This window comes from Dama dama, chromosome 1 (assembly GCF_033118175.1).
Source record: "Dama dama isolate Ldn47 chromosome 1, ASM3311817v1, whole genome shotgun sequence".
NCBI lineage: Eukaryota > Metazoa > Chordata > Mammalia > Artiodactyla > Cervidae > Dama > Dama dama.
In genome coordinates, this window is record NC_083681.1 from 11,266,861 (window position 1) to 11,279,487 (window position 12,627).

At 36.4% G+C, this 12,627-nt stretch overlaps 1 protein-coding gene across 1 annotated transcript in view; it reads right to left on the reverse strand.

Annotated features, from left to right (window-relative positions):
* Positions 1–12,627, reverse strand: part of CNTN5 (contactin 5) — a 1,550,500-nt gene that overhangs the window by 349,260 nt on the left and 1,188,613 nt on the right. The window lies entirely within an intron of this gene.

The following is a 12,627-nucleotide window of genomic DNA, read 5'->3' on the forward strand; positions in this document are numbered from 1 at the left end:
AAATGAATGCTTGTTAAGTCAACATATATTTATTGAATATCTATAATATGCATACATTCTGTTAGGCATTATGGGAGATACAAAGATAAATTATCCATGGGTTGTGCTCTCAAGCATTCAAGTGTATTCTTAAAAAAAGAAACAGTATTTACTCAAGGGGAGGAAAAGAATGGGGCTTCTCTGGTGGTGCAGTGTAAAGAATCTGCCTGCCAATGCAGGAGATGCAGGTTCAGTCATTATGTCGGGAAGATCTCCTGGAGAGGGAAATTGCACCCATTCCAGTATCCTCACCTAGAAAATTCCATGGACAGAGAAGCCTGGCGAGCTACAGTGAGGTCCTCTGTCCATGAGGTCGCAAAGAGTTGGACATACTAAGGATCACAAGCACCGGAGAGAAGAATTACACATCAAAATCATTGTAATGTAAGATAGAAAGTGATGTTAAAGTGTTAGTCACTCAGTCACTGTCTGTCTCTTTGTGACCAGGTGGACTGTAGCCTACCAGGCTCCTCTGTCCATGCGATTCTCCAGGCAAGAGTACTGGAGTGGGGAGCCATTCCCTTCTCCAGGGGATCTTCCCAACCCAGGGATCTAACCTGGGTCTTCTGCATTGCAGGCAGATTCTTTACTGTCTGAGGCAACAAGGAAGCCCAGAAGGTGATAAATGCCCTGAATGAGGTATCCTGAAAGTATTATGTGCCTTTGAGGTAATTATATGAATAGTTAGCATTTGTATAAGTGAGAGAAAGATAGGAGAAAGTAAATGGAACCGCAGGAACAATGACAAAGAGATCAGAAACCACCAGAAATAGGAATATCAGTTTCTCTGGCCTCTTGATTTGTAAAGGGAAGTCATACTAGGCAAATTTGGAAATATAAATGGAGTCAAAACACTAGAGGACCTTGATTATCAGAGGAAGGCATTCAAACTTTAATCTGTAAGTAATTTGGAGTCATCGGAGTTTCAAATAGGAGACTGGCAACTTGCATATATATATCTGGAATTGGAGCAGAGAACAGTAGATCAATTATATTGCTTCAATAAGATAAGTTTGAAGTAATGAAAACCTGGACTTGAGTTATATAGTAAAAAAGGAGAAGATGCATTAGAATGAGAAAAAAAAAAATAAGAAAGACTTGAACTTGGCACACAATAGGTGTGCTGGTGAAAAGGTTGTGGGCCTCGTCAATAATAACACCAAGATTTACAGCTTGAGAAGGAGGTTGAGTGATGTAAGTAAAAGAAAAAGGGACACTTGGTGGGAAAAGCTATGGTGGGAAATCTGACTTTCATTTCAGGAGTATCATCTTTGATGCTATATCATATTCAGAATGCAATGAGAGGACAAAGCTGGCGGTAAGTTTGGGCAGGTGATGTACACTTAACGGCATCAGTCACAGGTGGCGGTTAAAGCCATGAGCTTGGAGAGGGTTTTCACGTATCGGAGAATAGTATACAATGAGAGTCACTTTGCTGCACAACAGAAATCAGTACAATATTGCAAACCAACTATACTTCAATCAAAAAAAAAAAAAAAAAAAAACACGAGTGATGGTGATTGCGCTCTCTGTCAGTCTTGGAGCTAATTTCCTCCCCAAAATAATTGTTAGCAATCCCACAGAGGACACAATAGTGACTGAGCACAGATGCTTCTCTAAGGAGTGTTTGTGTGCGTATTTCGGCATGTCTCTCTTCAAAGGCATATGTGTACGTAGAGATCTGTGTATGTGTATAGCTCTATGTGTAATTCCTTGGTGTGTGGGGGATGAGCAAAGAGAGAAGAGAAAGAAACTCAGACAGAGGAAGAAAAAATATGAAGGCAAGATGCTCTGGACAGGCAAAGAGAGAAATAGCTACCTTTGGCAAAACAAAAACAAAACCAAAACACACCTTTATATTTTATATAAACCTTATATAAAATTTATATTCATTTTTATTATTATTATTTAAATTTTTTAATTTGAGATGGTCTTTGAAGGAAGAATGTGGACAACTTTAGGTAGAAAGTGTTTAAGTTCACTGTGGAGAACATTATCTCAGCTTTTTTTTTTTTGGTACTTTTTTGCAAAGCAATCATTGAGAAAACATCACTGATTTTTCATCAAGCTTGTGGACACTGGCTCTGTTTAAAACTAGACTATGGCATCTCTGACGTGTCAGTGGCCTCTGTGACACTCTTTTTCTAATCTTTAAACTGGGGGAATGGAAGAGAACTACCATTAATGTATTGTGCTGCTCTGTCAGGCTAATTCCCCCGATTCCTTCCAAGTCTAATGTTCCCTGAGCACCAGAAGCCTGGCATATAGCTAGGGAATTAAGTGGTCAGTTCTATATCACTCAGAACAGATGTTTAAGAACTTCTTCTCCATCTCTTTCTCAATAATGTTTTTCTCTTCAAACTTCTTTTATCTTAGATCATTCTGCCCTGCCCACATATTTTTCAACTTCCTTTCTTTTACATTTTTATATTTTTCTTTTTTCCTGTATATTTCCTGATGGCAGTATTTGGCCTGCTGGTGATAACTGGCTGAGTGTATCCAATGAAGAGGAGTTTATCTTCAATGTCCTAATACTTGGAAGTCCCCATATAAACACTCCCCGGGATCCATCAAAGTGGTTACCTTTGACTGCCCGCCTGAAGCAGTCCCTGAAGTCAGCTTGTGATCTTCTCATCCCCTCTTAACACTGATTCTGTAGTATTCTCTTTCCTGCCTGTCAGTCTGATGATTTAGCAATACATGATTTACCATGATGCCTATTAAACTTAATGCCCTACTTGCATAGGTCACTGTGAGTGTTGGAAGTTGCTGAGTTCTGTAGAATGTTGTAGAAAGGCAGTGAAAGTCAGACTGAATTTAGAAAATATTTCTATATAATTATTTGCAGCATTGTTTAAAGACATCTCAGAAGAACTTGAATCTCCAAACTCCAGTAATTTGTTTTGATTATTTTTTCCTATTTTAACTAAAATTTCCTTTTATAATCCATTTTTATAATAATTCTTTTGCATTTTTTTATTAAAGAATGTCTACTAATTGTACAACATTGCAGACCTTCAAGACTTGTATCTGCCTCTAAATAATACCAAGGATATTACTGACACTATGGGCTAATAGGAGCCAGGACCATGTCTTTTCTCAATTCTCTTCCAGATAATGTTTGTGAGTTGCAGAGAAGATATTATTTTATAGCTTTAATTCTTAAGGGTGACTCTAAGGAAAGACACTCCTCGCAGTATTTTGGAAATAATTTTTGTCCATGTAAAGGCTTCTGGTGCTTCTTAAATGATTCCTGTACAGCCAAACACATTATTAAGCCTCACTCCAGGGCCCAGGGGTTTGTTAACATCTGAACTGGATATTAAATATAGAAAGTTTAAATGCAAGGCTTCAAATTATATTACCTAGCTTGAACTGCACTGTAAGAAATAACTAGTTCTTTGAAATTTCACTCTGATAGTGGTGATATGAGGATAGATGAGAAAACTCCTTAGGTATGTCTTATTCTTTAAAGACTTGATTACACTCAGGGATTAAGCTTTGCTTTGTGTTTGCTTTGCAATGGGATAATTATGTTAGAGCTAAAGTTCACATTAAGTTATATAATTTACCTTCTTTTTTTTAAAGATGAGAGGGTTCAGTCCAAAAGGTCAAGTAATTGGCTCAAAGTCCTATTGAAAGCTGTTGGTGGAAATGGGACAAAATAGGCATTTTTTCCCCTTAAGTTTACAGCTGTTTTCTTGACATCACTCTGTTGAGGAATTTTAATCACAGAGTATAAGAATCCAGGCATATCACATGTACTAATCAATCATTAACAGTCTACCATGGATATTTGGATTATTTCAACTGCAATTTTTAATATCTCATCATAGGCAGCTTAGCTTGTAATTTCTTTATTTATTTTTTCAGTATGCTCTGATGACAAAAGGAAAGAGAAACAGCCTTATAAGACACATAAAGATCAAAATTTTAGGCTTGTCTCTTCAGTCAAGGTAACTCTTTTATTTTTTTATAACTCCTGGTATTAAGCTAAATATGCTCAAGAGACACTATGTTCTGTCTTCATCTTGTTCCCCACACCTGTCTCTCCTGGCTTAGTTGGCTGACCCACTTCGGAATTATATGCCACTAGAAGATGACCTCAAATTACTCTAGTTCCTAGTAAACAGAAGGCTTCCAGCTGATAGCACAGTACTCTCCTTCTATGTCTTCATGGTTGTTGATTTTCTTATATTCCAATTACTTGCAAAGAGTTAGGGTGCTTTTCCTAAGTGGAATGCAATTTAGAGCAGTGTTTCTTCAAGTGCATTGGCAGAACAAAGATACAATGACTTCACAATAGTCTGGAAAATTTACTAAAATTTTAGGCTACAGGTGGAGAAGGAAATGGCAACGCACTCCAGTATTCTTGCCTGGAAAATTCCATGGACAGAGGAGCCTGGAGGGCTACAGTCCATGGGGTCACAAATAGTCAGGCATGCCTGCATGCAGGCTACAGAGTTCAATTTGAAGCCCAGTTATATATAAACTTAGGAAATGGGACTACAGACTGCATATTTTAATTGTTTTTTTTGATGGTTTTATATACATTAAAAAAATTCAAATTTGGGCCTACCTTGATACTGATTTTTATTACATTACTTGTCATTTTGAGATTAGAGTGTAGCAGACAAATGACTGAAAGAATACCATACAGAGAGTCTATAATCATATTGCATTCAATGATGGCTTGCAATAACAGTAATGAACATTATATTTAACGCATATGTACTGGAACTAACACCAAAGCTGGGTTTTTTCTGATAGTCTAGACATCAGTTCTTACTGGTTAGCGTCTAGGAGATTGCAGTTGCTAGATATATCAAATGAGGTTTCCATCTGACACTAAGAGTAATGTCATGTCTAGGGTACAGAACTCATGTCCAATAAACCTTAAAAATTCAACTTAGCTAATGACTTAAAAAGGTTTGTCTGACAACCTCATGTTCAGTAATGGGTATTCACATTTTTGTCTTGAACATTATTGCCAATCATACTCAACAACTGTTCCTTGTCTTCCCAAGAATAGCTACTATTTTTTAGTGCTTTTTGGGGGGAAGTACTTCTTCTATCTTCTCTAGCCATGAGAGTTAAATGGGAGCCACTATCTTCCTATAGGATCTGCTGTAGTTATTAACTTGTCATGGGCATCTGACTCAAGCTTGACCAATTAGATTACCTCACTGCCTTGGGCACAATCTTTGATTCATGGATGAGCAGCTGAGGTTTTTGAACTCTGGACTAGTAGCCCATCTTACTTTCTCCTTCATGACAAAACAGAGCCTGCATGTCTGAGAGCCACTGAAGCATCCGTAACTGGAAGGAGGCAATCTGCCATTGAAGAGAATTAAGCTAATGACAATTCAGATAGAATTAAGCCAAAGCAGGTAGAGGAGAGATGAAAACAGAGTACTGGTAGCATGTCAGTTCTACTTGGGATTTAGCTACTTGATCTTCTCCCAGTTAAGTAAAATGAAGTCCCTGTTTTGTTTAAGTTATTTCAAATAGGGTTTCTCAGCTGCAGCCAAAAATGGCTCTGACTGATAACTCATTGAGCTCAGCATAACCAGTGGTGACTCTATGTCAGATTCTATTTCATAACTTACCTGGTGGCTCAGTGAAAAATAATTTTTCTGCAATGCAGGAGATCTGGGTTTGATCCCAGGGTCAGGAAGTTCCCCTGGAGAAGAAAATGGCTATCCATTCCAGTATTCTTACCTGGAGAACTCCATGGACAGAAGAGCCTGGAGGGCTACAGTCCATGGGGTCAAAGAGTCAGACACGACTGAGTGACTGACACTTTCACTTTCATCATGCTCTAGATTAGGCAAAGTAGAAAATGGAATGGTGGTGGTGTATATCAATATACACAACCCACAATGTTTCCTATTTTAAAACATTGTACATTTTAATAATGAAAGAAATCCTAATAAATATAAATACCCTGTATCTGTGTTCTATATCTATATATCTACATTGTTGTTACTGTTCAGTTGCAAAGTCATGTTGGACTCTTTTGTGACCCTGTCGACTGTAGCCCTCCAGGGTCCTCTTTCCATGGGATTTCCCAGGCAAGAATACTGGAATAGGTTGCCATTTCTTTCTCCAGGGATCTTCCCAAATCAGGGATCAAACCCATGTCTCCTGCATTGGCAGGTGAGCTCTAACACTGAGCCACCTGGAAGCCCCTATATATCTACATATCTCCTAGTAAAAGAGGATAAATTAAGTTGGAAATGTATAAGATAAAGTACTATGGAAGTTGAGAGGAAGGAGAAACTATTGACTAAGAAAGTTGAGAAAAATGGGAGAACTGCTTTAAATGGATTGTGACAGTGGGATTGCTGAAGATATAATGGTGGACGGTTAGTGACTCTCAAATGGAATACTCTTTTAACAAAGACATGGAAGTGAGATTCTGTTTGGAATTTTGTTGTTATTTAGTCACTAAGTTGCATCTGACTCGTTGTGACCCCATTGACTGCAGACTGCCAGGCTCATCTGTCCATGGTATTTTCCAGGCAAGGATATTGGAGTGGGTTGCCATTTCCTGCTCCAGTTTGGAATTTTATCAGAAATTTGACTTTATTGCATTGACTATGAAGGACTAGTGAAAGAGAAATTTCAAACATAAGTATGAGCTAGAAGATAAACAATATTTAGGAATGTTGTATTTTATCATTTGTTTATTAGGATGACTCAGCAGTGGCTTGATAAATTTGCTTGAGCCCTTGTTTGGAAAAATAGTGACAACAAATGATAGGCATCTGATTTATTTAGAGATAGCACCAGGAGTTATTATTATTCATACTCTTTGTTACCAGTGATTATTTATTGGCTAATTAAACACAATAAGTGCAATGAAGATGTACATAGAGTAAGTATCAAAATGAAGACTTTATGAACTAAACTATAGTTTCCACAGTTTATAGTCTGCACATTTAGATGCATTGAAATGACTTCATGAAATTTCTTAAGGATTCTCCTTTATTACATGAGAAATATACCTGATGAGAGAAGGGAGAAAGGAAATGACTAAATAGGTCACATTATGCATATGTGTGCATGCTCAGTCACTCAGTCGCGTCACTCTTTGCAACCCCATCGACTGTAGCCCACTGGACTCTGCTGTCCCTGGGCTTCTACAGGAAAGAATTGTGGAGTGGATCACCATTTCCTCTTCCAGGGGCTCTTTCTGACCCAGGGATCAAACCCATGTCCCCTACATTGGCAGGCGGATTCTTTACCACTGAGCCACCTGGGAATCCACACATTATGCCTATAAATATGGCAGAATTTTGCTTAGGATTTGCATTAGTTACTTCAGTCACTCAGTGATGTCCGACTCTTTGCGACCCCATGAACTGCAGCATGCCAGGCCTCCCTGTTATCACCAACTGCTGGAGTCTACCCAAAACCATGTCCATTGAGTCGATGATGCCATCCAACCATCTCATCCTCTGTTGTCCCTTTCTCCTCCTGCCCTCAATCTTTTCCAGCATCAGGGTCTTTCCAAATGAGTCAGCTCTTTGCTTCAGGTGGCCAAAGTATTGGAGTTTCAGCTTCAACATCAGTCCTAACAATGAACACCCAGGACTGATCTCCTTTGGGATGGACTGGTTGGATCTCCTTGCAGTCCAAGGGACTCTCAAGAGTCTTCTCAAACACCACAGTTCAAAAGCATCAATTCTTCGGAGCTCAGCTTTCTTTATAGTCCAACTCTCACATCCATACATGACTACTGGAAAAACCATAGCCTTGACTAGATGGATCTTTGTTGGCAAAGTAATATCTCTGCTTTTTAATATGCTGTCTAGTTTGTTCATAACTTTCCTTCCAAGGAGCAAGTGTCTTTTAATTTCATGGCTGCAGTGACCATCTGCAGTGATTTTGGAGCCCCAAAAAATAAAGTCAGCCACTGTTTCCCCATCTATTTGCCATGAAGTGATGGAACCGGATGCCATGATCTTAGTTTTCTGAATGTTGAGCTTTAAGCCAACTTTTTCACTCTCCTCTTTCACTTTCATCAAGAGGCTCTTTATTTCTTCTTCACTTTCTGCCATAAGGGTGGTATCATCTGCAAATCTCAGGTTACTGATATTTCTCCCAGCCATCTTGATTCCAGCTTGTGCTTCCTCCAGCCCAGCATTTCTCATGATGTACTCTGCATATAAGTTAATTAAGCAGGGTGACAATATACAGCCTTGACGTTCTCCTTTTCCTATTTGGAACCAGTCTGTTGTTCCATGTCCAGTTCTAACTGTTGCTTCTGGACCTGCATACAGGTTTCTCAAGAGGCAGGTCAGGTGGTCTGCATAGATATGGTACAATACTGTACTCATCCTTTCAGGACATATTAAATATTAGCCTGTGATTTGTAGATAAGTGATGCAAATTCCAACTCCATCCCTGACTCTGTTGAAACATTGTGGCAATGGATAGAACCTTTGTGGATCCATTTTCTCATGTATAATTAGAATACTACCTGGTATTGTGGGTTTAGATATCTAGTAGTGGCATGTTAGGGAATATATGTTACACATTAACAGATCATTTTTTTTTTACTTACTGTATTTTATAATAAACTAAAAGTTAAAATCTGTGGAAACTTTAATGACTTAAAAATGTGCCCAGATGCTTTCTTTTCAATTCTCTGATGAGCCTCTAAGTAGACAACATATTGTTTTCTCACTTCAGAAAAAGTGTATATTATCCTGAATGATAGTTTCTCCAGCTGAGTCATTGTTATGTAAATGAAGAGGTAGAAGGATCTCTTGACAAAAAGAAATAAGTCACTTGTATTACTTTCAAATACCTGCACCATTATGAATATTGTTTATCTGGGTAGATTGAGAAGAATCAGAGTTTTATTATGGAAGATGTTTTTCATCACAAATAAATATACTTTGAAAATCAGGGAACAGAATCAGAGTTAAAAATAAGGAATAGATTCTTTTTCCCCCTCTCCATCCCCAGGAATAAATCAATTAGTGGGTTGCCTCACACTGTAACTGTTTCCCTCTGATTAATGAATTTTAAGATACATTTTCTTCCATTGTTCATGCTAGAGTCATTTAGGGAAATATACCCCTTTCTCGCCATCAACATCTATGGCATCATTCCCTGTGAATCCATAACTTGGAAAAAGAATTCATAAAAGTAAAGTCTAAAGAAATAACTATATGCATGCTCAATTGCTTCAGTCTTGTGTGTGTATGTGTATATATACATATATTTTCATATGTATATTTTTCAAAACAAATATATAAGCTCACTAACATTAAAATAGCAGGCTAAAAAGAGCAATCTTGAAAAATTTGATAATTAAATTTGGAAACAGAAGTATATTTTTAAAAACTTTGAAATAGAAGTATATTTAAAAGTTTTCCTTTTAAAAAAAAGTATTTTGGTTATTTTTATAAATTTCTAGTGATAAATAAAATTACAGAACCTCTCCAATAAATATGTCTACATAACCAAAATATATATAGTTTTGTAATAAGTTCATTATTTATAACCCTTGTGGTTGACTCCTTGTCATGTTTTCTTTGACTTTGTGAATGTGTGTGTGTGTGTTTATTTTTGTGTGTCTCTTTTGAATAAGAAAAAGAGAGAAAAATTTTGAACTTGCTAGAAATTTTGGTACTCTGACTTTTATGAGATTACACCAGGACCTACGTTGAGCATAACAACAGATCAACAATTCAGTAAACTAAGGTTCTTATTTCTATAGCCAAGGACCTTTCTTTGAAAGTCAGTCCTTCTTTGAATGGATCCAGTAATAATGGGTAAAGAGCACTAATTACTCAAAAGGAAATTCACTAAAAATAAAAAATAATGGCTCAAAATGACATATTAATAATCTAATAATTAAGTGCTTTGAAGGTCTCTAAATAAATGTATGGGAATATTCCACATTAATCAGAGTTGATTCTTTCCAAATGTGATTGAAATTAGAAACTATATTTCTATACAATTCGTCTGAATGCTTGTTTCTATCAGAATCTTCTTACTATTAGAAATGGTAAGTAAAATGCCTCAGAAGCATGGTGGATTTTCCTCATTGCATTAAGCGCATTAGTCATAAACTGCTGTATTACAATTCTTTCTACAAGAAAATAAATGCTTGCAGTGTGGTAAAAATAAGGCAAAGTCAAACCTCAATTATGAGGAAGCAGTTTCTACACACGTCATTTAGAAGATAGGGAAGATATATTCAAATTGCAGGATAAGACCAAGCCAATTGTAGGGTAGAAACGTGGTGTATAATAGCTGAGCCACATCTGAGGAGGAGAAATAAAGGGAACAGTTATACACTCCTTTAATTAAGATGACTAGAACTATTTGGATTCAGTTTCCAGTCCCAAAAGTCAAGCCATACTAAATACCCTGATCTTGGATTTCTCTAATATCTCCTTCCTCTTAACATTGCATGTATTTTCTGAAAACAAAATATCTTACATATATTCACTTGAGTGTATTCCTCTTCATTACAACCTCCTAGAAGACTCAACCACATTCCTTTTTATTTCTAAATTTTTAACGTTCTTCAGAAAGATTATTCCTTTCAGCAAAGCTTCTTACCCATAGCTGTCTATCTATTAATAAAGTAATCACCATTTGTGGACTTAAAATATCCTGGAGGAATTAGTTCTGCCAACTCGGTTGATCAGCTGCATAACTCTTGGAGAAAACGTGACAAATGGGTTGTTTTAAACTATTGTTAAAACTTATTTTTATGCTTTAATCTGCACAGATTGTTTTCTCACTTCTTGTTATTGAGAGTGCCAGCACTCCTGCTGTTAGCACGCTCACTTGAGATACTAAACATACCAGGCCTTATTTACTCTGTAAACAATTCACTACATATTTTACCTCATATACTGTTACTGATTTCAGAGGGTCTATGGATGATATGGTTCAAAAGATACATATTTCAAGAGAGGGAATGTCAATCATCACAGCCTCTTCACAAGGTTCTCTATGCATTAAAGACGTGAGATAAAAAGAGAGAATAAACATTGATTGAACACCTGCTATACGCCTCGTGCTATGTTAAGTGTATGCAACTAAATTGTCATTTAAATCTTTCAAGCACAACAAGGTAGATATGATTATTCCATTTTAAATGAGAAAAAAACGAGTATTGAAGAGTTTCAGTATCTTGCTCAATATCTCTGAGCTATTAAATGACAGGTAAGGGGTTCAATTCCAGTACTCTACTAATTCTGAAGCCAACTTTCCCTCATTATTCTATGTTCCTCCCCAGGAATAGTTCCTGCTGTTTGCAAAGCAGAATTCATTTAGTCAATGCCAATTCTGTAGATAACTTAGTTCTACTTAAAATATTACTTTCTCATGAAAGTCTTTCCTAACTCTCTGTCCCCTGCCACTCTCCATCCAACCAGGCTAATCTCGGTCACTTTATCTTTCATATATGTGCAGATACACACATATACATATTAAATATATATGTGTATATATGTTTGTATAATACTCTTCACTATCTCTATGTATATACATAAACATATATAGAGGGAATATATGTATATATTATTGTATTCACTTTTTTGTTAAAATTTATCACAATTATAATCAGTCATTCTATTTGACTGAATTTATATTCTTTAGCTCAACATTTGTTTTCTCTTCTAATTTATAAGCACAACCAGGAGTGGGACCACCTTGCTTTGTTCCTTTTGTATCCTTAAGCAGTGCCTAGTACAAAGTCTGGACTCAAGAGTATTTGATAACTGAACTAATGAATCCACTTGTCATCAACTGTGTGAAAGATGTGGGATAGGTGACATAGGAGCTAAGAATATTTTATTTTTATGTATTTCAATGCTTATGTTCTTCCTACATTGTAAGGATAATTGAAAGTAATTTTCTAATTTGAAATTATAAATTAGAGATTATATATATTTTGTTTCAAGTTATGATTTTATGAGGTTAAAAATATTTTGTGAATGAATAAAAGTATCTCTACTTCTCTGTTAACTTGGTTTTATAGCATCTTTCCTATCCACCCCTTTTCTTCCATTCTGATTGTCATTAATTTGAATTCCCTTTCAATTAGCTCATTAGCTCTGACAATTGCAAAGATCTTTGGTGACATGAGTGGTGGTCATTAATGCTTTATAATATTAGATATAAGAGAAAATAGAAGAGAAATATGAGATAGAGGAAGCCATACTGCAAAGGAGAGCAGAGAAAATAATATGAGAGCAGGAGGAGTGTTGAATCAAGGAAAGGTTACTATTTAAGATAGTAAATATTCTAATATGTTTATAGGTGAGAATAATTAAGTATGAAGGAAACAAGTGCTGCTTACAGGACAGAGGAAATAATTGCAGAAGGAAGCTCCTTAAATTAGGTAAGAGGGCATGAGATTCAGCACACAGAACTGTCAAGAACAGTTCATTAGTCACAATTAAGAGGTAAGATAGCATAAATGGATATGGATACAGCTAAGATGTTTTATTTGTTGCTGAAAAATAAATGAGATCATAAATTTAAAGCAAAACCTGAGCTCTAAGTTAGGTTTTGTGTTTATTTCTTTTTTTTCCTATCCACAGTCAGCAG